Genomic DNA, 24,585 nt, shown 5'->3' with positions numbered 1-24,585 from the left:
TCTCGCACGTTCGCTCAAAGTTAACCAGGAACAAACCAATGTCCTCTCCAAGCTTAAACGGCCGCATCAGGTCAGTCATTTTGAACAATACGCGTTCTCCTGCACCGTGTGCCTGACTTCCATTACGAGCGCGTTCCATCTCTACCTCAAGACGCTTCATTTCCAAAGCGTGTTGACGGTCGCGCTCTTGTTGCTCTCGCTCTTTCTGTTCTTTACGTTCACGCTCTTCTTTTTCTTTCTGTTCTTTAAGTTCGCGCTCCTGTCTTTTTGCAGTCTCCCTCTCCTCAATGGTCTCAAGGCATTCCGACAGCTCGTCATCCTCAGCTTCTAACTCAAGAATAGCCTTTAGCAGTTCAGGTTTTCTGAGTTTGTCTGAGACATCCAGACCCAACTCTCTTGCAAGCTCCAGCAATTTCGGTTTGCGCAACGACTTCAAATCCATGGCTGCTCTGAATGCTGCTTTCTCTACTGCTTACTATTGTCTTGCCGCAAACTAACCCGGCAGCAACGACAACCACAATTACCAGCTCTGTTTCTGACACTAACAAAAGCCTGGCAAAGCTCAGAAGAAGAAAGTCCCGCACTCACCAAACCTCGCAGCCAAGAGTTCAGCGCAGTCGTTCCGCTGCAGGCAACCAGTCATCACACAGGGCTCGTTGCACTGCTCCCGGATCGTCGTTGAGCTGCTCAGCATACAGTCAACTGCATATCTTCGCTGCTGGCCTTCGTTGTCGCGATCTCACCGCTGGCAGACAGTTGTTGTGGTCGCACCGCTGGCGCGAGTTGTTGGCAACTCGGCGCTGACACCCGTTGTTGCACCTGGGTCGCAAGCCCCAAGGGTAGCGTTGGCCTGGCGGCCTGGGGTACAACTGGAAGCATCCGAAGGTCCCGGCAAAGCACGAGTCGACTGGTAACAACAAAACAACTTGTTTATTCTAACATCGCAAAGAGTTGGCGGTCAGGTTGACCGAAGTAGAGAGACGGGAGTGCACTTTACTCAACAGAAGAAATCGGAGCCCTTCTTTGGCGTCCGGGGGCAGCTGCTTTTATACTCTCGCAGTTGAGGGCAAGAAGGAACCCCTCTATAGACGAGCACGTGTCTGTGCCGCTCGGGCACAATGGGATAAGGTGACGCATACTGTCGTGTCGCCGCCGGTCGGGCACAATGGGGAGGAGAAGGTGGCTCACACTGTCGTGTCGCCGCCGGTCGGGCACAATGGGGAGGAGAAGGTGGCTCACACTGTCGTGTCGTCGCCGGTCGGGCACAATGGGGAGGAGAAGGTGGCTCACACTGTCGTGTCGCCGCCGGTCGGGCACAATGGGGAGGAGAAGGTGGCTCACACTGTCGTGTCGCCGCCGGTCGGGCACAATGGGGAGGAGAAGGTGGCTCACACTGTCGTGTCGCCGCCGGTCGGGCACAATGGGGAGGAGAAGGTGGCTCACACTGTCGTGTCGTCGCCGGTCGGGCACAATGGGGAGGAGAAGGTGGCTCACACTGTCGTGTCGCCGCCGGTTGGACACAATGGGGAGGAGAAGGTGGCTCACACTGTCGTGTCGGCGCCTGTCAGACCCCCTCGCTTCACAGTTGTTGGGAGCTCCTCTCCCCGGCTGCCGCGCTTCGACAAGCGTGGGCACCAATATGCACATACACTCACACACGCACATGAAGACACGTGGCATCGGAACATGCCTGGACGCGCTTGGCGGGGAGGCGTAGCGGCGACGCCGAACGGGCCAAAATGTCTGCCGCTTTGTTGCAGCCGCGCCGGCTAAACCGCGCGTCGTAGGCGAAACGTAACAGGCCTGATCACGTTTAGATGCACAACCACTGGGGTATAAACATTCCTCGAGTGTCGCACACCGCAGGCCAAGGAGATGATAGTTTCTCACTAGCGACATGCGCTGCGCACTGAAAGCGGGACACTCAAATATAAGGTGCTGAAGTGTCTCGTGGCAGCCGCAAGGCGTACACAAAGGACTTGCCACACGCCCTTGTCTGTATAAACGTTCGTGCACGTTCACGCAACCAACCCTCAGCTTGAGCAGTTGTGCTCTAGCGCGACGAGGCAAGCCTCGACCACGAACACGGGGCGGAAACGTTCCATTTGCGACGCGCTGATCTGGATGCTGCTTGAATAGATGGCGACAAATCAGCAGACGAGTGTCATCAAGCTTACACAAAATTTCTGGACAGTCACAGTTTTTATGAGTGCAACTTGAAGCGAACCGATCAGCCTCTTCATTTCCGGCGATTCCTACGTGTGAAGGTATCCATTGAGCAACGAGAGATACCCCACATGATGTAATTTTGCTCGCAGAGTCAGTAATGCTGCGCACAAGTGGACAATCAAGCTCGCTGCGTTGTAACCTGCTAAGGGCAGCACGGGAGTCCGTGAAGATGACAAATTTCGATGTAATTAAATCCTCTTGCACGTATTTCAGTGCAACATTAATCGCTGCTAGTTCCGCAGTTGTTGACGAAGTTGGATGAGGTATTCGAAAGATACGTAGTACTTGAGTCGAAGTGCAGAAAAAAGCTGCAGAGGCGCCTTGACCGTCGTTGTGTACAGATGCATCTGTGAAAACCTGAAGGTAATTTGGAAACTTTTCGAACATGTGAGACTGAGCCAATTGGAATATTGCCAAAACAGCCACATCAGACTTTTTGTGCATGTCAGGGATTGTGAGGTAAATGGGGAATACGTGTTTCGTGATAGCTTTTGGAGGCGGAGAGGTATCTGAAGCAGCATGTTCAGAAATGGTAGCCATATCCATAAAGCGAAGCAAAGCTTCCACAACAAAAGAACACACGAACGAACGATATCGGCCCATTTCTTAGCTTATATCTACATTTCGCTGTAAAAGGAGAAACAACATAGTTCAGTGTGACTGCGGCATTCGTGGCACTTGGTGGCGGCAGCCCGCGTGTAGGAAGCATTGGGGAAATAAACGAAGATGACAAGCGGAAGCTAAGTCACAGCAGGGGCGTGCTGTGCGCCTGTCATCACGTTCACACGGGTAGCGTAGTATAGTAGCACGGGGTAGCGCGCGGCGCAGCGGCCGCTGACGGCGACCGCCCCAGCTCACGAGGAAGTCGGCGTGCATTCTAACGCCCGCTTCCTTCTGCTGCAGCGCGTAATCAGTGTCGGGCAGCAGCGGGACCCGCGAGGCGGACGACGCCACACGCCCGCCTCATGGGCGGCAGTGCAGGCGAGCGTCCGGCAGGGGCCTTCTGCCGTCGAAGTGGGACGGGGCCAACCCCGGAGCAGCGAGAAAGAAAAGATGCCGAGTGCATGGCTCGAGGCGCTCGGCGGCGGCTTGCGGTTCGGACCGCCTAGTGGAAGTTTCCTCTGGCAGAAAAAAAGCGCGAGCCCTTAACAACCGGGTCATTCTCAACGGAGGAGATTAAAGTACGCTTATTTAACACCCAGTGGTCGCCTCCGCTACTCCATGCCGGTAAGCGCGTTTTGCCGTGGTGAAAGTCAAAAAGCGAAACTGCGACGTTCACAAAGCGATTTGGAGTCCCTTTCGGGCGACGGTATAGAGTCGCCGTGCGTTCTCTGTGTCCCGACAAATGAATCTCTCAACATAAGCTGTCCTCGATTTCAGAGCGGCGTATTTAGGGAGAACAATTGTCCTCGTACATTCACTGTGTGTATGTAATGACTAGCTACGGGTAGGAGGAAGGGGCGAGAAAACTACTCTTGTTATTGCGTAATGTATCGCTAGTCATGGTAACTGCGGCAGCGTCAACCAACAGCGTAGGAAGCGGAAAGGGCGCCGAAAGTAGCGATTGTTCCTTTCTTTTGAAGTCAGCAGAACGACTGCCTGTAATGATGATCTGGCCAGACAGCAGACAGTGCTGTATCATGTGCATACAACTGCTAAACTCTCTTTTATTGCACACTCCACCCCTCAGGATATATTTATACCGTACACTTGCAATAGTCACTACAGCAGACTGAATAAAACAGAGTCGTACGAACATAATACCTTATTCAGTCCCGAATAATGATCGACTGTCGATAAATACGTAACAATTACCTACTTCTTGCCCAGGCGCTAGAGACATCAATGAAATCAAGTCCAGGTGGTAGAATGACTGTGCATTTTATGATGAGTCATCGTATTACAGGGTAAACAGATGTACATTATTGTACAGTCACTCACGCTACATTTATGCATAAAAATGATTGAATCGCCCGTTCCAATTGCATGCACAAGTTAGTTAATGGCTGCAAGCATTACTAGAAAAAAAAAGAATATTTCGTAATTGCTACTGACCGGTCCCACGTCAAAAGTCTCGTCAAACACGGTAGTGCCTTCACCATATCGGCCGTCTGTAGCGATACATATCACTTAAAAGTAAAATAGAAGGTACTTTAGCTAAGCAGAATGTTGACTTTAACCTAGAGAGAGAGAGGGAGAAAGGCAAAGGAAAGACAAGGAGGTTAACCAGAGATTATCTCCGGTTGGCTACCCTGTACTGGGGGAGGGTCAAGGGGATGCGATAGGTGAGAGAGAGAAGGATACAAAAAAATTAAAAGTTACAAAAAGGAAAAGCCCTACAAATGCACACATGCACGAACTGTTTCTATGGGCACTGTCACGCAGCCCGCAAAGATGTTCCTAGTAAACTTCAACTTAAGCTTAACGTTCGTGGTGCATTCCTCGCCGCCACTGCACATAGATGGCAAAAATAAGTCACGTACACAAATCCGCGCATCGCGACTAAAGGGGATACATTCCTGGCGCGAAAAAAGAAAAAGATCAGTGGTAATTTAGCAGTAAGTTCCAGAGAAATGCGTTAGCATTGCGTCACACTTCTTTGAGGTCCTGATGCATGATTTAAGCCACGTTCATCATTTCGCAAACTGTTGTTCTGAAACTCAACCAACACACATCCTGCCTCCTGAAAGAACGAAGTGCAATTGGCGCTGGACATACAGGGTGATCATTTTTAAGTTTTATGGAATTTTTTTAAAAATCGCCTGTTGCAGGTAACATAATTCTTGTCATTGAGCTGGATTATTCGAAGAGGCGGGCATTACTAGCACGAGAAATCAACAACATATTCAACTAACTACCAAAAATGACAAATTAACTCAATTACTTTAATTACTTTAATTACTGCAATTTACGAATTGTAGCCGATCAGTGTGCGCGTTTTTCTGTTTTTTTTATTGAAATGAATATTAGCAGAGGTTCGCGCCTTTACGGCGGCACCGGCTACTCCTTGTCACATGGCAAAGGAAACAAATTTGCGTAAGAAAGAAGAATAGTGACACAAAATTTGACACTCAGTAGAATACCCGATAGATGACAACTATACAGTCCAACAGTACATGAATCGCAAAGTTTTTTGCATGAGTTCAGCACACATTCGCATTATGAAGTCATATATTTTCTACAGCCAAAACACACAACACATGTAATTACACTGCAAGTACATATCAGAATTATACATATTGCGTAAATATTACCATCACCACATAAATCAATTTTGAACCCAGAACAACATTTATGTTACTCATTTAGCGTGTTAGGATCACCTGAAACTTAACATTTTCCCAGAATGTTGGTGTCTTCTAAAAACTTTTTCAAAGCAAAATGTGCTCTTTTCTGAAGGCCTGAAGTAGGCCATGGACCAAGTATTCTTTTTTTTTGAGTGAATGGTCTCCTGTCTAAAAGCAAGAAATTTGCTTGCAGTACCCTTCTTTGTGGGTCATATTTAATGCACTCGAGGAGAAGATGACGCACATCTTGGGCTGGATAGCCACAAGGACACTGCGAACTAGAGACACGTTTTATCCTGTATAATAAGTGTCTCGTAAATGCAGTACCAAGCCGCAGGCAGTGCACTAATGTTTCCAATTTTCTGTTGTCTCTTACATTTTCCGGCATTGAAAGGTTTATACATGGGTCTGTAAAGTATAACTCCGAGCTCTTAGATTGCTGATCAAACCAGGTATTTTTGCTGAGACGACAGCAAATCTGTCTCAGGATCAGACGAACTTCACTACGCAATAGAGGAAGATTGGTTGTCTCTGCGTTATTGTGCGCCGGATTCGCAGCTGCGTCCGCTGCAGTATTACCAGGAATATTGCCGTGCCCAGGTATCCATTGAAATGCAATTACGCGGTTCGTTGCGCTTGCTTTTGTATGTTCTTTGAGCGTCTCATACAACAGTAAAGTGTTCAAAGAATTTTTCTTATTGCTCTGTAGTAATGTGAGAGCGGTTGCGAATCGCTAAAGATAACCCATTCTTGCGAATGTTTTTCTGATGTTATGAAACGCAAAGCACACAGAATTGTAAACAGTTCTGCCACGGTGGAAGCTGTCTCTCGGAATAATATAAATGTATGCTCTAGCGCTAAATGTGGAATGACGAATGCCGAAATCGAGGAATTTTTATGACAGGAACCATCTCTATACACGTGGTTGTACCGGGAATATAATGAGTAAATTTGGAAGAGTGCCAGTTGATGCGCGGCTACGATGAACATGTCTCACTTAGATATAATCCCGCCGACCGATAATTCTATTTTAGGACTTGTAACATCCAAGGAGGGTAACTAACATCCACTTTGCTTAATTCAAATCTTGGTAATAATGCTTTATGTTCTTGAACAAAATCGTGCATTTTGCTTTTGTTTCTTTCGGTGAGCGCGAGGTTTAATGGATGCTTCTCGTGTTGGGTTAAGATGCGATAAATATGTCGGCATGTTTCAACCGTTCGTATGACTGCAGATGGTGGGTGACGAGCTTCAGCAATTAGTAGAGAACTCGAGGTAGCCTGCGGAACCCCAAGACACACTCGCAGGCCTCTTGCCAGTAAACGTTGAAGACGTTCCTCAAACGTTTGCGATCAACCATGGAAAATAGGGGCCGAATAAGCATTTTTGTTTTGTTTTATGAGTGCGTTATGAACTTGTAATAGTGAAGAGACATTCCCTCCACGTTGTGCCAGTGAGTCGCCGAAGTGCGTTTATTACATCCTTGGTCTGCTTTTCAGTTGTGTGGATGGGAGATGCCCATGTCAGCTGGCGGTCAAGAATAACTTCAAGAAATTGATGCTCTTTCACGAGCATAAAATTTGCCTATTATTCAGCTGTGGTGTAGTTAAAAGAAGTACTGCTGTATTTGCGTATGAAAGACTCATGCCTCTTTCTTTTAAAAGCGGGTTGATACTATCAAGACCCTCTTGCAAAGTTGTTTGAATGTCTTGTATATGAGATCCAGAGGCCCATATGCAGACATCTGTGTACAGAGAACACTGTAGAATAGACGGTAGTTTTTGCGGTTTTGCGGTGCTACCATGCGTAACATGTGAATGACCGGCCAAAAGATCCTGGAACATCATTTGCAATGCTGATAATGACAGCCACATGGCTGTCAGTGCCAGAAGGTCGGCGAATTTGACTCGATGCCTGGGCACGATGCGCAGCATTCTCTGAAGATGGATCGTGTCGCTCGCTGTCGGAACGTTGTCGACCTGAGTGCTTTAGAGCTGCAGAATAGTTCAAATTGTGCCCTTGCGCTTTTTCTTTGTTGGGTGTTGGAGGCGCATATTTTACAGTATCAAGGTTGGGTGGGGGCGCATTACGAGGAGGCAGCCTTCCGTATTTTAGCTCATGTCTATGTAACTTTGAGGCAGCTCTGCTCTGAGGGCACTCTGAGTAGGAAGCTGTGTGGTTTCCGCCCCAGTTAGCACACTTTGGCTGACGTACAGACTTGCACTCTGAATGGTTGTGGTCTTCTGAGCATCTCTTGCAGCGACGTGGACTGCGGCAGTTCTTCGCTACATGTCCAAATCTCTGACAGTTGTAGCATCTCAGAGCAGGGCCATGGTGTTCTTCTACGGAATGACTCGTGAAACCCAAGTGCGCTCATCGCGGCATTCGTTTGTCTTCTCTGAAATGGATAGGATAGGATAGGATACACTTTATTGCTCGAATGTACAGAGTGAATGGATAATAACGGTTCTCAGAGGGCGTGATTCTCTCACTCTGTCTTTTTGGCAAATGTACCGCGCCTGACGACGGGCAGATGTCACGCCAAAATCCTTCAGGAAGTCAACCAGTTGTTCTCCCGTATACCGAACTGGCACACCGCGTACCTTGCCAACACTCTTGGTATAAGATGCCCGAATGAATGGCTTGACTCCCAAACCAGCCACTTCACTCATCGACAGTAGATGACTTGCAGATGAGACTGAAGTAACGTTGACACAGAAACTTCCGGCTCTATTCACGCGGAATGACTATCTTTTCCTTTGCCGCGGAAACAATTTCTGACGCATCGCGGTTTGGATTCACTTGCCAGAAGTTGCGGATTCCCTGTGAGGGTCGAAAAACAACTGGAATTCCTTCAGGCCGCTTCTTCTTATACATTACCAAGGAGAAGGGCGTATCATCGCAGTCTATGTCTTCATCTTTGCTTAGCTCATAGGTACATGTCCTGTCTTCGTCAACCCGTGGTTTCTTGGCTTCACTTTCGCTTCTCTGAGCCATATTCACTGAAGGTGCGCTGGAAGGTAGTGCAGCGTCGAAAACTTGCGTCGCCGACTTGATGACAGGCGCGTGTTGTAGCACTTCCGAGGGCGGCGCCGATTCTGCGGCACTCATGCGCCTAGGAATGCGCTGTCAGACATTTGGCTCGTGCCGGTGTTCTTTGCTGCCTACCGCCGTGGTAGGCGTATAGATGCGCCGCAGAGCGCAGCAAAATCACGCGATATTGTTTGGGATCTTTAGCACATAGGTATCCCACGGTATGTCTGTTCTCTCTGGACAACAGCACAAAGTCTCAACACAGCACTGATTCATCGAAGAAAACAGAAAATAATATCTCACCGAAAAAGCAGTTTCCGATATTATGTCTCAAAGTGTGGGACAAAATGCGTGGGTGTTCTAGTTACTTTTGCGCTGCAATGCATAAAAGATCGCTTTAGTAATAAAGTAAGTGAAACAACGCTGCATTTTTACGGCGAGTTTGATGGCGCGTATCTCCAAACTGGTGTCATTCTGTAAATTCATTTCAACTGGATACGCCTAACAAAGTCACCCGTTACAGTATGTGCCGTAAGGGAATATAAGAAGTTAATTAGAGAAATTTTTTTTTTAGTTGAATATGTGTTTCGACTTTTCGTGCAAGTAAAGTCCGCCTCTCTGAACAATCTAGCTCACGAACTAAAATTATGTTATCTGCAACAGGCGATCTATGAAAATTCCATAGAACCCCGTATACATATACGTATAGTTATGAACGAGAAGAAAGGAAACCGAAGAGGCCCGATTTTTATTAGTCATATCCTAAGAAGCCAACAGACAATGACACCAAGGACAGCATAGGGGAAATTATCTGCAGTTCTTGATTTTATTAAGGAAATGATAAAAAGACGGAAATGAAAGTGGATGAAGAAGCAACTGGCCGCAGGTGGGATACGAACCCACGTATTCGCATTACGCATACTATGCTCTTACCAAATGAGCTACCACGGCACTGCTTTGCCGTACACTTTCTGGGCGATTTATGTTTATGTACTAGAACTAACACTGGGAGTGTTAGCCAACGTCAATATTCATGACTTTGGTGGCGGATGTGGACCATCCTCTCTGCCGCAGACGTCACGTCTACATGAACTACTTGGGTGAAGGCGACTAGTCATGAAAACCCCACATGCTACACCTAAAGACACAAAGCGGCAGGATCCGAGACCATCGTTATGTAATGTATGTAATGAACGAGAAGAAAGGAAACAAGGAGCACGATTTTATTAGTCATATCATACGAAGCCCACCGACAGTTCTTTAATTCAATTAAGAACTGCTGATAATTTCCCTTATGCTTTCCTTGGTGTCATTGTCTGTTGGCTTCTTAATAATAATAATATTTGTGGTTTTACGTGCCAAAACGACTTTCTGATTATGAGGCACGCCGTAGTGGAGGACTCCGGAAATTTTGACCACCTGGGGTTCTTTAACGTGCACCTAAACCTAAGCACACGGGTGTTTTCGCATTTCGCCCCCATCGAAATGCGGCCGCCGTGGCCGGGATTCGATCCCGCGACCTCGTGCTCAGCAGCCCAACACCATAGCCACTGAGCAACCACGGCGGGTTGTTGGCTTCTTATGATACGACTATATACATATATATATATATATATATATATATATATATATATATATATATATATATATATGTATATATATATATATATATATATATATACTTTTTTTCTTTGGCCCCCTAATGCTCGCGTATAAAAAAGAAAGAATTATTCCAAAATAATTAATGCCAAGTTCATTGATAGTGTGATGACAATACACGTAAAATTCGCTCTCCCTGTACTATGCTCCTCGCGTCATCTGCTGGCCATCGGCGATTACGTGTCTCTAAGATGCCATGAATCCCTCGAAATCACAATTTTTGCAAGGGTTATAGTGCACTTGTATAACTTAATGTGTTTGTTCTGACGAGTGACGCAATCACTTGACATCTTAGTTTCGTTTGTACACTGCAACGAACATGGAAATACGGTAAATGCGCTTTTAGGCAATTCGACTACACTGCGGAGTGTGTAATAAAATACCGCGCTGCGTACTTCATTAGTCGACTCCTGTGTGCCTTTATGTATTTCTTGCAGGCCTGCTATAACCAGCGTTCCTAAACTGTCTGAATTTGCATGGCGTTCAAGGAGGCCTATGCGTTTCGCAGTGAGATTACTGACAGCCCTGCTTTGTTTGTGACGAGAAGTAACGTCTAATATATACGAGTGCCCCTCTCTATGCGAACCGAGAGGCGCTCTCTTCTGGCCTCGGTAACCTGGGCAACGATCCACTTTCTCTATTCAGAATCTCCCAGTGCTCCACATACGTCGTCACAGCAGACTCTAAATCCACTGTGCTAGTTTTTGATAGATCACAGTTATATATGAAAGGCTGCGATCGCACTCCAGCAGAACATCTCTCGGTTCTTTCTTCTTGACCTTTTCGTCCCATATTTCCATTGCCCTACCAAGGGTAGCAAGCCAGATTACTTCTCTGGTTAACCTCCACAACTTTCCTCCCAACCTATTTTGCCCCCTATTTCTCTCTCTCTTTCTCTCTCCCTCCACATAATCTTTAGATTTCGTTAACTGCTCATGACTGAAAACGGCGCTTATGAACAAGGGCCTATACTCGTCTCCTCTTTTTTTTTTTTTAGAAACCTGTGTTCCGTCTTGCTTTTCACCAACTCGCCAATTCGTTATGCACTCTCCATGGTATCGCCCACCGCCGAAAATAAATTAATGCACACATCCTCTGTGCTTTTGATTGCATTGCCACTGTCTAGGCGTTACGTCATCCGCTTTCAGCACATGAAGCTTTCTTGTGGCAAATTTATATAACTGGGTCCTCACGCCGCCACAGCTAAATACATTTGGTCTCGCCGAGTTCACAACGGAGTCTACGCGCTTAGTCCACGAATGAAAAGGCAACACGCCCTAGCAAAGTCAATACAGGCCCAGCAGTAAAGCGACGGTATTCTACTCAGTTTTAATGTAGACACGATTCGAGAAGGCTTCTGCCCCGGCTTCATGGGCATAACGCTTTCGAAGCCAATGAGATCTGCACGAACTTGCAAAATTGCAATTTTCTCCACTGGAAGATGCGACGATCGTCAGAGCGAACGATATATGGAGCAGCACTAGAGCTTTTCCTGGGCCCAGCTGTATAGTTCGGTGAATCCAATGATTCAGGTGCAATTACAACGCAGGGCAATATTTTCGTGGTCGTAAGAACATGTTCGACATATTGGAGAAACACCCACGTATCAAGCACTTTAAGTAATTCGAAGCACTCTGACAAAACTGGTTCACATGTTCCGGGCAGCGTTAGACAGGAGGGTATTATAGTTTCGCATGTATGGACGGCTTGGTACAAAAAGGCGCTATGCACGAAGAATAAGCGCCTTGCCTGATCGGTCTGTACGTGCAAGACGAAGTCAACCTACAAAGACTGAAAAATGAGCCCCTGGGCACCGCGTGTGTAGATATAAATGCTTCATAACTGTCTTTTACAAATCATCATACGCATTAATGACTATCATACAGACTTACTTCCAGATTTCGATCGACTTCGATCTCCAGAAAGTTATCCATTTAACAGAACAGTTGCCAGAGTAACCAGTGTAAATTTATTTCCCTAAAAAAACAAAACAAACATAATAATGAAAGGACTGGCAAATCTCTAAACGCACTATCAATCACGATTTATTATCATTTTTCAAAGCCGGGGATTCTAAAATAGCGCTCAAAAATACGAGGCTGGACATAAGAACAACACACAGCGCTAGTTTGTGTTGCGCCATATGTGACCGATGTGTCTGTTGTCGTTCCTATGACCATTCTTGTACTTTTTAGAGCTATTTAGAATCCTAGTATCACAGACCTACTAGCCCGAATTACAGCCTTTTTCAAAGCCTCGAGTCCAAATTCCAAGCCCCGTTCCTACACACATCTTTGAGAAATAAGAGCACCAAACAGGCATGAAACACAACATAAAAGCTTCAATATCTCTCTCTCTCTTTCTCTTTATAGCAGCTGAGTTCACGAAAGTAGTGAATTACGTTGAAAAATGCAAAAATAGAAACACTCATGTACTTAGATTTAATTAGGTGTACGTTAGACAACTCCATGCGGTCTAAATCGGAGTCCCCGGCGTGCCCCATAATCAGGTCGACGTTTCGGCATGTGAAACCCCCGGAATATGCCTAATTAATTTCTTACTCAGAAATTGGCTATCGCGATAGCGCGCTTTGACCGAAGGCCTCTCACAGAGGAACTTATTTTAATATGACGCCATCACAAGCCATCGCAAGAGAGGGCGACGAGGGCACTGTTGCGGCTTTTGAGGGCGACAGAATTGGACAAGCGGCTGTAGCCTGAACAGATGTTGATAGTGCTGCAAGTGTCACTGTGCTGTGCGGTGACAGTATGCGGCGACAGTGACCGACTGTGATTGTATGTCTACGCTCCTTTATTTCTTTATCTCTACTTTGTTACCACTTTACCTCCCCCTCCCCTCTCTCCCCAGCGTAGGGTAGCAAACCGGATCTTCGCCTCTGGTTAACCTCATTGCCTTTCCCTTTCCTCTGTCTCTTTCTCTCTCTCTCAGATAAGGCTAACAGCAATAGACTTTAACCGAAAGCAAGAATTTAACTCTACGGTCATTCTGTTGTTATTTAATGACAGAAGTTATGAAAGACTCACGATCAACCAGGCAAGATAAAAAATAAATCGTGACTGCTAGACAGCCACGACTGTTCTATCTTGCCTAGTTTATGGGCATTTTTCCGTCTTCTATTGCCCCTTTCTCCTCGCCCCGGGGGACGTACTTTAAGTATTTAGAAACAAAACAAAAACAGAAAGCGTTGCAAGTGGTAGTTACGCGGCTGGCAAAAGTTAACGTAAGAGAATTAGAGAAATATGTCATTCAGGTGAAGTGCCGGCTTCTTCTAAGTGACAAATTATTGTACAAATATATATTTTTTCTATTCGGAATCTTAAAAAGAAGTTGCATTTGATATGTCTCGGCGAGCAGTTTGATTCGCTGCCCTTGTCTTTTTTTAGTGGCTTGTCATTGAGACTGTTTCCAGAGATAACCTAATTTGCTCGGCTCCGGTGAACTGAGCTCCACCCATAGTGGCTTACCGAACCTTTCACCCTCAGTCTACCTTACCACCGCCCTCTTGACGGTATTTCGTCAAAGACGCGTTGATTCTCAGCACGCTGTACCACCGTGCGTATGTCGAGTTTATGCGTCATGCGCCATAGGCCTGCCTTGACCAGATTTCGCGGACCGTCATGCTCCACTTGAATGCGCATCGAAGCATCTAACGGCCCTCGCAGCATGATGATGCAAGCGCTGCCACGCACGACGCCCAGTTTTGAACTCGGGCACTTCTATCCCTAACCATGTGGCCAGACCATCGGCGACGGCGCGTGGCGTGCACATCACCAACGAGCGTGTACCACGTGACGTGACAAATAGCTGATAAACAGGAGGACAAAAACACCGCTTCACTGCACCGGTAGCCTCCCGGGAATTACTTTGACAAAACAGCACGTAGATGCTTACAAGCAGTTCAGTATAAAAATTTCTTTTTTTTTCTTTTTGAAAGGTAAAATGATTGACATACAGCCGCAGTGAGCACTCCATGACCACAAGGATCCCCGCTGCTCCATCCTGTGCTGCATTTCTCTTTCTTTTTTTTCTATACGCGTCCAACCTCTTCCGGACGAGGCTAAAAACTCCACGTTTTCGTTTTTTGAAACGGTTGTGCCAAGCACCAAGAAATCGTTGCAGTGGGGGATACCAAGTGGTCGATCGCGTTCATGTGCGATCAGTACAATATCGAGAAAGTCATCAATTCTTGATGACCTTTTGGCTGATTCGACGAGCTATCGTTTTCTGTTCAACCTTAGTAGCCGGCTGTAGAACCAACTTCGGAACTTCCGAGATTCCGAATTATTCGTTATATTAGGGACGAGATCTTAACATGCGTTGCTATGTACGTCATTATATGTTTTTTTTTGTTCTTTTAATGAAAATGGGCTCATTCTCTCCAACCTGATAACGAATAGTTGAAGGCGCGGTTTTGTAGCGAGGATCTCTGGCGCAAAAGTGCGACTCGCTATACTGCGTAGCCCAGGCACCAAACCATCCACGCTCATAACCTTTAATTGAAAGACCATTGTTCTCCTATGGGCTCTCTTTGTTTGCGAGTAAAAACCTTTATTTTGCCTTCGGCTTCTTAGACCGCAACTTCTTTTTATTTTGAAGATTGCGAAAAAATATTGCTTTAAAATTTGCTCTCCGGGGATTCCTTACTTTCATATCACGGCTTCATGCTAAACTCGATCCGGCTTCTTCTGTTTTGTTAATGTGGTTTTTATAAGTCAGGAATGGGGTACATGCGCCCGCAACTGTTCCTTGAATGGTCGGTTTCTTTATGCCTTCTGCAAGAGGATTTCCTTGCTTATCTTCAAGAAGTACTTGTAGGAACAACGGGCTTAATGGATGTTGGCACGAGCGACGGCCCAAACACGAGTGAAATTCGTCTTGGCCACTCTTCCGCAGTTTCCTCGTTGTCTTTTGTCCTAAGTCATCGTAGGGTTTGCAGTTGCAGACTATGCACGTAAAGACAAACTCTATATGCGCTCGAGAACGAGTGTCTGTAATTAAGAAACGTGTAATGTTATAGTATACACTGACCACAAGTACATACAACCGGTGGACGAGAAGTAACGATATTTTTTTCTCATTCACACATTTCCTCGAACGTGGCAAAACATAATTCGCCTTTCATCATCATCATCATCATCATCAGCCTGGTTACGCCCACTGCAGGGCAAAGGCCTCTCCCATACTTCTCCAACAACCCCGGTCATGTACTAATTGTGGCCATGCCGTCCCTGCAAACTTCTTAATCTCATCCGCCCACCTAACTTTCTGCCGCCCCCTGCTACGCTTCCCTTCCCTTGGGATCCCTTTCGCCTTTCAAGTGGATTCTTTTTTGATGCAGTGGATTTGTCCTGCCGCTTTATCCATTGCTCCAAATTATCCAGCAACTTTTGCAAACTTATGACTCTCAGTGCTTCCATCGTATCCTTCTTTATCTCCTTGACGTCTTGAAAATGGCCTCCTTTCAGTTGTCGTTTCCGTCTCAAAGATAACTAGTCACAAGGGACGAGATACCGGGAGTTGGGAAGGTGAAGTAAGGCAACGTTGTCGTCCCATTTTTGTCAGGAAGCGCAGAACACTAAGTGTTGCGTGGGCGGGAGCATTTCGATACCTGAAAACTTCTCAGGAGAGAACATAGCTCGATACATACATGCCGTTTTTTGAAGGTACGCCATCGAAAAACTGACGCAGAGGGGAACAGAGGCTGAAAAGAGAGCACTGAAATGGGCAGACAAAACTTTAACACAAGGACGCTGTATCGGTGACTGATGACGATGATGGCGCGGTCCTCGCGCCTAGAGGCACGCGCAGGTATTAGCACTCCTTTTGCCTCAATAATAAGATTCTCGTTAATTTTGGATGCCCCCTCGTGCATGCAAATACGTGCATTACTTTTCTGCACACGGGTTAATATTTGATGGCCCTGTTAGCGTAGCTTGGTGAGAAGTACGAAGTTGTTTGCAGCACAATGAAATTAAATAGCATGGACAGGGAATAGACCAGACAAGCGCGAACTTTCCTTTTTTTTTTTATTCGAACATCCCTTTTCATGACAGCTGTGGAAACTGTGCCTTGTAAGTTCCTGAATGACCTGGTTCAAGCTCGTCCCGTAAACTATACGGAGAGTTGGCACTGGTGAAACGCTCTTACTATTAATATAACTAGCGAAAAGCTTGAATGTGTTCGGAATGTACTCGGAACATGTACGCATATTGAATGCTGCACGGAGGTAGCAGTGCCATCGGACTGGATCATCTTTCAGCCGCTGTCTTTGGAGGGAGCGATCTCGAAGAGAGAGAAAAAAAAAAGACAAACCATTCAACAGGTAATTCGAATATTATGTATAATTCGTATATTATATACACCCCAAAGGGTGCACATTTGCTTAAGAAAAGCAGCAGATGTGGTTATCCGGATTGTCCCGTCTCCCCATGAAGGCTGTGTTCCGCAGCTACAACCTTAGTTATATATGAGCTGCTGCCCGCGCCAACCATAAATTATGAGTCAGTCATGCCGGAAGTTAGCGATTGAATATTGAGCAGATTAGCTCTGCTGAGGTGCTCAATAATTGAAGCACCGAGTTTATAAATATTGCGCCACACATGCCGTATGCGGTCGTCTCATGCCACAGCACTGTCGTTCATAAGCGAGTTAGCGAGTTCAATGCAGTACCAAAGGGTGGCTGTACCTTGTTCGTCTATGTATATCAAATACGGGTTTTTCCGCTTTTGCAGTGACTTACAGTGAAGCCATAACGTGTGCAATTAGTAATATAACAAGGACGCCACATACTTAGAAGGTAAAAATTCCACTCCATACTTCGTCGAAATAAACCGCCACAGCCAGAATACAAACCATGCAACTCATACTTTCATGCCGCTGCACAATCTCTGGTCGAAGAAGCATTGCATGACTCTTGGTGCTATACGCCTCATTGCACCTGATTATGCACATTATACGCCTCAGTTTGCATCGAAAATGCTCATTTCCAAATATATAAATAAATAAATACAAAAACGTTCGCAGACACAATGCAACGAAAGAAAGGAAGGAGGGCGTCACCTGACGACATCGCAGCAAGAGAGAGAGAGATAAGTCATAAAGGAAAGGTAGACGAGTTAACCAGGCTGAGCCCGGTAGGTTACCCTACATTGGGAAGTGGGAAATGGGATTGAAAGAGGAGAAGGAACAAAGAAGGTCACAGACTCCCCTGTTACGCACACAAGCGTCGACTACTGAGTCAGTCACAGGCGGTCATACAGGCTAGTGCATGTCAAGAAACGCACCAGCGCTTCTGTGGCCTTGCACATACCAGACGCACAAGGCCACGGACCCAATATCTCCTCTGTGAAAAGACGGTCGTCTAATTGCTCCGAAGCTGTACGAAGGGCACTCTTCTTGTCTTCGTATGTAGGGCAGTCACACAGGATATGTTTGGTCGTTTCTTCAAAACCACATCTGCTGCAATTGAGACTATCCGCCATTCCAATTAGGAATGTGTAGGCGCTTGTGAAAGAAACACCTACTAGCAAGCGGCACAGTAGCATTTCTTCCCGTCGGTTATAACCAGATAAAAGTTGCAATATCGTATGCGGGTCCGTGGCATACAGGAGCAGGTTGGTGAACTCCGGTGTGTTCCATCTTCTTACAGGAATACAGTACAGTAATAATATGGGCAAGATCGCTGAGGTTCCGCGCTGCATCCGTTCACGACAATGGTATCGAGGCGCTTTCACGTACATTATGTGCCTCACGGGCAGCTTTGTCGGCGCTTTCATTGCCAGCACTGTTACACTGCCTGGGTAGCCACTGAAATAACATGTCGTGGCCTCCGTCCATCGCTTGATGGTAGCGTAATCGTATCTCTGCTACCAATTTTTCATGCGGGCTGTGGCGCAGAGATGATAAGAGTGATTGCAGGGCTGCATTTGATTCCCCGAATATAGCCCAGTGATTTGGTGGTTGTTGCTGCACATATAGCACTGCGCTAAGGAGGGCGGAAAGTTTGGATCCTGTCGATGTTGTGACGTGGCTGATCTTGAACTTCTTGCAGGTTGACATCGACGGAACGACTACCACACCAGTAGAGCTGGTTAGAGTCAAAGAGCCATCTCTACAAACGTGAACTCGATTGGAGTATGAATCATGCAGTAGATGTAGAGCGGCTTGATTCAGGGAGCTAGTTGGCAAGTCGGATTCTTTCCAACTCCTGGAATGAAAAGCCGCACTTGTGGCTACCGGAGACGCCACAAAGGACAAGGTGATCTTGCTGCAGGCGTGAAATTGGACGGGTGAGGATCGGTACGAGGCTACAATGCCCGGAAAAGTTGCATCTGGTCTACTTTCCGAGAGGGAAGTAAGGCGTTGAGTCTGGAGGCGAGAAACGTGACGAAGAAGATTTCTAAGGGTGTCTATGACGATCTATGCACTGATGGGATGTTCCATGGTGATGGCAATTGTTGTAGCTGTTGAAGCGCATCACGCTAGACCCAAACATGGTCTAATCGCTTGAGCTTGCATACTTTCAAGCACTCTGAGATTTGTCCTCCGGGTACTTCATAGCACCGGAGTGCTGTAATGCAAGAAACCCACGAAGAGCGCTTTGTACAGTTGATGCGTAGAACGCACCAACGGTCCCCATGCTTTTCCAGCAATGGCTTTGAAAAGGTGACTCATCGAGAGGAGTCTCTTCCTTGGGTAGGATACAGGCTCCAGGAGAGGTCGCAGTCGACAATCATCGCTAAAAAATCGATGGTTTCTTTTGTACAACATACGCTGGCCATTAATAGACACCGGGTATCTAGTCATCGATTTTCGTGTGAAGGCGACTAACGCGCACTTTTCTGTTAAAATTTTGAGGCTTTGTTTCTGAAGATACGTACACGTCTTCGTTGCAGCCTTTTGTAACCTTGCGCGAACCTGCGGCCGAGTTACTCTTGACGCCCAAATGCAGATGTCATCTGCGTAAATTGTCAGGAGGACTGTGGCAGGAATTCCGTCAGACCAATCAAAGCCAGGTTCAACAAAACCGGGCTGAAAACGCTACCTTGTGGAACGCCACGGCTGGTGTAGTGGTCGGAAATTCGAGCATCCTGAGCGACTACAAAGAAGCTCCTTTCAGTCACATAGCTCCAAATCCATCGAAATTGCGGCTTCCGATTGCAGCAGCCACGAGCTCGTCAAGAATGGCTTTGTGAGAAACATTATCATAAGCGCCCTTCGCATCCAAAGATAGCGCTACAGAGAGGCGTTTGGATCATTTCTGTTGTTGAATCAAAAACACAAGGTCAATGACGTTGTCGACCGACGAACGGCCACGTCAGAAACCTGTCATCTCATCAAGTGGTTTTGTAGTGCCAAAGGGCTGCAGTCCCCCCCCACCCGTATTTTTTTTTAGGGCGCAGCTCATAGGCGCCCGTTCCTGCGCCGAACGTCGTCGTTGGCGGCGGCGGCAGCGGCGTAATAGAGCGAACGAGCACAGCGAAAGATGAGAACGAATGCGGAGCGCAGCGGGAGATGAAAGACGCGAGGAGGAAAGCGGAGAGGAGGGTGCAGCGGAACCAAGAGGTGGAAAGCGGAGGGGTGTGTGGCGAAAGCGTGGGAAAAAATGCGTAGTGCGGCGATGATGACTACGAAATGGCGTCAGAGTAGCGCGCGTCGTCTGAGAGGTCAATCAGCGGTGGCTGCTGTGAACGGCGCCCGCGCCTTACCCACGCGCTGGCTCTCGCGATCACCAGATTAGCGAGGCAGTCGCGCCACACTTCGCTCCATTTGCAACGTGCCGCACGAGACAAATTGTCCACGCCAGCCAATATATCGCCACACGAAAACACGTATAGAGCCGCGCTCAATTTTCGCATTATGTAATATCGTAAACAGCGGTGAATTTTTTTAATGACAGACATTTATTTGCCTGCCCACCTTTTGGTCTGGCAATATATGTGGCCTCGACATGCGTCGTCAAAAAATGAAACACATTTAGAAGGACAGAGTTCAGGCGCCTAACAGGAATCAAACCCGGGCACGCCGCGTGGTGAGCGAGCATCGTTCCTTGGCGCCATACCAACGTGCTACCCGGGAGGCGGCGTACAGATTCAAACCCGAAGTGTTTCTCATTAGGAATGAAAGAAAAACGAAATATGAGGCGAGCCAGCGCTGGTCCCGAGCGAGTAAATTTGGCTTCTTCGAATTTGCAGGCCTTCGCCGTTACAGCTGCAAATACAACCAGACATGACACCTCGCAGCACTTAGAATGGGTCCTAGGAAAAGACGTCTGTCAGCACAATTTATGAAGGCAGCACTGGGATTTCAATTCTCCGACACAGACTTCGTACCTACAGCAAGCACAGGTGTGTGTGTGTGTGTGTGTGTGTGTGTGTGTGTGTGTGTGTGTGTGTGTGTGTGTGTGTGTGTGTGTGTGTGTGTGTGTGTGTGTGTGTGTGTGTGTGTGTGTGTGTGTGTGTGTGTGTGTGTGTGTGTGTGTGTGTGTGTGTGTGTGTGTGTGTGTGTGTGTGTGTGTGTGTGTGTGTGTGTGTGTGTGTGTGTGTGTGTGTGTGTGTGTGTGTGTGTGTGTGTGTGTGTGTGTGTGTGTGTGTGTGTGTGTGTGTGTGTGTGTGTGTGTGTGTGTGTGTGTGTGTGTGTGTGTGTGTGTGTGTGTGTGTGTGTGTGTGTGTGTGTGTGTGTGTGTGTGTGTGTGTGTGTGTGTGTGTGTGTGTGTGTGTGTGTGTGTGTGTGTGTGTGTGTGTGTGTGTGTGTGTGTGTGTGTGTGTGTGTGTGTGTGTGTGTGTGTGTGTGTGTGTGTGTGTGTGTGTGTGTGTGTGTGTGTGTGTGTGTGTGTGTGTGTGTGTGTGTGTGTGTGTGTGTGTGTGTGTGTGTGTGTGTGTGTGTGTGTGTGTGTGTGTGTGTGTGTGTGTGTGTGTGTGTGTGTGTGTGTGTGTGTGTGTGTGTGTGTGTGTGTGTGTGTGTGTGTGTGTGTGTGTGTGTGTGTGTGTGTGTGTGTGTGTGTGTGTGTGTGTGTGTGTGTGTGTGTGTGTGTGTGTGTGTGTGTGTGTGTGTGTGTGTGTGTGTGTGTGTGTGTGTGTGTGTGTGTGTGTGTGTGTGTGTGTGTGTGTGTGTGTGTGTGTGTGTGTGTGTGTGTGTGTGTGTGTGTGTGTGTGTGTGTGTGTGTGTGTGTGTGTGTGTGTGTGTGTGTGTGTGTGTGTGTGTGTGTGTGTGTGTGTGTGTGTGTGTGTGTGTGTGTGTGTGTGTGTGTGTGTGTGTGTGTGTGTGTGTGTGTGTATGTGTGTGTGTGTGTGTGTGTGTGTGTGTGTGCGCGCGCGCGCGCGTGCATGTGTGTGTGTGTGCATGCGCGTGTGCGTGCGTGCGTGTGCGTGCGTGTGCGTGCGCGTGTGCGTGTGACGGCACGGATTACCAAGTACTTTATTCGTACTTGGGCCGTTGTGCAGCGGTAAATTTTCAGAACCGTGTTAAGCTTAATCTTTGGCTCTTTTAGAATGCCATCTGTTTCACATTTACCGGTATTAAGTCAACTAGGTCCAAGCACACGCCGCCAAAATTCATGACGTCAAGGCGCGCTGGCGCGCCAACATCGAGGTGGCCGGTCGCCAACTGTCTTTCGTGCTGGCCTCGCTTGCCAAGCCTATTCTCATGGTAGGCGTGGCTTCTTTGGCATTTGGGAAAGTTTTATTTACTAACGCAGCTCAAATAACGTTCTCTCTTTATTGCACCTTCAATATGCAGACTCAAACGGAAGAAATAGTTCTTCGAGCTTCTGTCCAGTTCCATGCAGGATTGTTTTACCAAGTAAAACGAACAAGCAAGAAGCTAAAATGGATCTTTCCGGCTTTAATAAGGAAGAAAGAAAAGAAGAAGCAAATCTATCATTGCTATATAGCCGCCGCAGTACATTAGTGGTGGCTATGGCGTTGCGCTGGCCGAGCTCGAGGTCGCTCCAGACCGCGGCGGCCGCATTCTGTTTTGGGGGTGAATTCTAGATTTAATTGCACGTAAAACAGCCCCAGGTGGTAAACATTAATCTGGAGTGCCCCTCTACCGGCGTGCCTATTAATAAGAACATCATTTCAGCACGTAAAACTCAGAAAAGCTTTATATATATATATATATATATATATATATATATATATATATATATATATATATATATATATATATATATATATATAGTTACCGGTAGTAAAATGAACATATTTGTAGCGCTCCAGCTTTATCACTCCTACTGAACACACCAACTCAGTGGCGTCATAGTGGCGTGCAGTCTACCCAATACGTGCGCAGTGCCGGTGCGGGTGCACAATCCTCGCGTTCTGTCACTTTGTGGCCTTTTCGATCAGAAATTATATCCAGCAAGTTCAACAACCCTAGCACTAAAGTCCCAGGCTTCTTGCTACACCTGCAAAAGATTACTTGACATTTCTTTATTGCCTTTTTTATTTTTTATTTTGCTTTGCGGATAGAGATAAAAGAGCCGATGCATAGTCTGTCACTCGCCCTACCACAACCCATCTATAATAGAGCAGAACGCAAGTCGTTCGCAGACAATCTGTTAAAGGGCCGCTTGCGTCAGTGTCGCATTACGAATATAGGAGGGAACAAAAATAACAAAGGAGGCCGCTGTGTGTTCCGCCGAATCTTCTTGTTTGGTATCTCGCCACTGTCCGCGTTACAGGGCGACCTTTTTCCATATGTGGGCCGCTGACGAAACAACGCGCCCGGCGCGGGTGAACGTCGGCGAGCCAGCGAACGAGGGACGCCTTGGGGCAAAAGAAAAAAGGACGACGCCTGGGAAATCTCAAAGCAGGAAAGCAATTCTGCCGGAGGGTTTCAAACCTTCTCCGGCACAGCCGAGAAGCAGCAGCCCGTCACCGCGGGATTCTGGAGCGTGAAAACGCCACACTTCTTTGCTCGTGTCGGGTTTACTCTCTCGTTCCGGGCGTGTTCGAGGCGTCCCAGCACGAAGCAGCTCGCGGCACTCGCCGTGCGCGCGCGGCACGTGATGCATCACCTGCAACACCCCCCCCCCCCCCCTCGCCGCGTGGCGGACACGCGCGTGTCCCGTCATTTTTCCCGCGGAAGAGAGACGCACGATGGCTACGAATCCGGCAACGGAAAAAGCGGTGGCTCCCGGCGGTAGCGCGCCGTACAACAGCCCTAATTGAAAGCTTAAACAAGTGCGCAACTCCCAGCGACGACGGCCCGAGAAGCGAAACGCGTGCTCTCCTCACCGAGTCCCCGGAGGAGGGAGTGCGAGGGGGGGAGGGGGTTGCTCGTGATGGGAGAGCAGGTATACGCGCAACGCGGGTCTACCTGGGCAGCGGCGAGGGGCCGGACCGCGGGGAGAGAAGTCCCGTTTTCAGTGTCACGGGTGAGTGGCCGGCTGGCTTGCTCGGTCTCAAGAAGGTCAGTCTAGCCCGAGCAGCGGCTCACACAGCAGCCCCGTCTGCCACAGTGCGCGCTACCCCTCCGCGACAACGCCGTCACAGTTGTGCGGACCACCGCTGCAGGAGCAGCAGCCGGCATCCCATTGAGAACTGTCGCGTTAGTGTCCGATACCGGGCCCTGTGGAAACGCGCGCGCAAGCCTCGCCTGAGGGAACGGAAGGAGTCGCCCCGTTGGGGTGTACGTTAAGGGCAAACCGCCCACACGCCACTGACAGAGCGCGCGGTCGGCGCAGCGACGATACGGTCGCGAAAGTAGCGGCGTGCTCCCCGACCCTTATTTTCCCGAGGAAATCTCATCAAGCGAAGGAAACCCACAGAGAGAACGCGAGTGGAAGAAGAGAGAAGACGCCCAAGAGCAGGAGGATGACCACCGCCACAGTGTGAGAAGAAAAAAAAACAAGGAAAAAAGGGAGGGAGACGCAACCCAATTCCTCTGCAGTGCGCCCGTCATCGCGCAACAGCTGCTTCTGCCTTCTTTCGTCGCCGCGCGCGTTGTCGCTCTTCGTGTTCGCCGGATTACGGACCGCCAGCGGGGGTCGTGGACCTCGGCACCGAAATCGAAGCGCAATGGTGAGTAAACATGTGCCCCTCCTACGTGTTGTCCCCGTGTCGCCGCCGAAGCGCGGCTAGAGCCTCAGCTGGCCGAGGCTCTCGCCGCACTTCGCTCGTATCCTCCGCGTGCCGCGTGCGACAGAGAACTGGCGGGTGATTTTTGTGCGCCAGAAAGATGAGAGCGCCTGGCTGCTCGTGAGGATTCCGGCCCGGCGGGTTAAAACTAAAGCGCCACAACTCGTCTGATGGATTCTTTTTTTTTTTTTTTGATTAGCCAATCAAACCAGTTACTCAAGCCTATACAAAATGCGAAATCTCAGTCTTCTCTTGTGGGGAACTCAAATCAAAGT

Source organism: Dermacentor variabilis, chromosome 1 (genome assembly GCF_050947875.1).
Source record: "Dermacentor variabilis isolate Ectoservices chromosome 1, ASM5094787v1, whole genome shotgun sequence".
NCBI classification, from domain to species: domain Eukaryota; kingdom Metazoa; phylum Arthropoda; class Arachnida; order Ixodida; family Ixodidae; genus Dermacentor; species Dermacentor variabilis.
Note: the sequence above shows the minus strand (reverse complement) of the source record.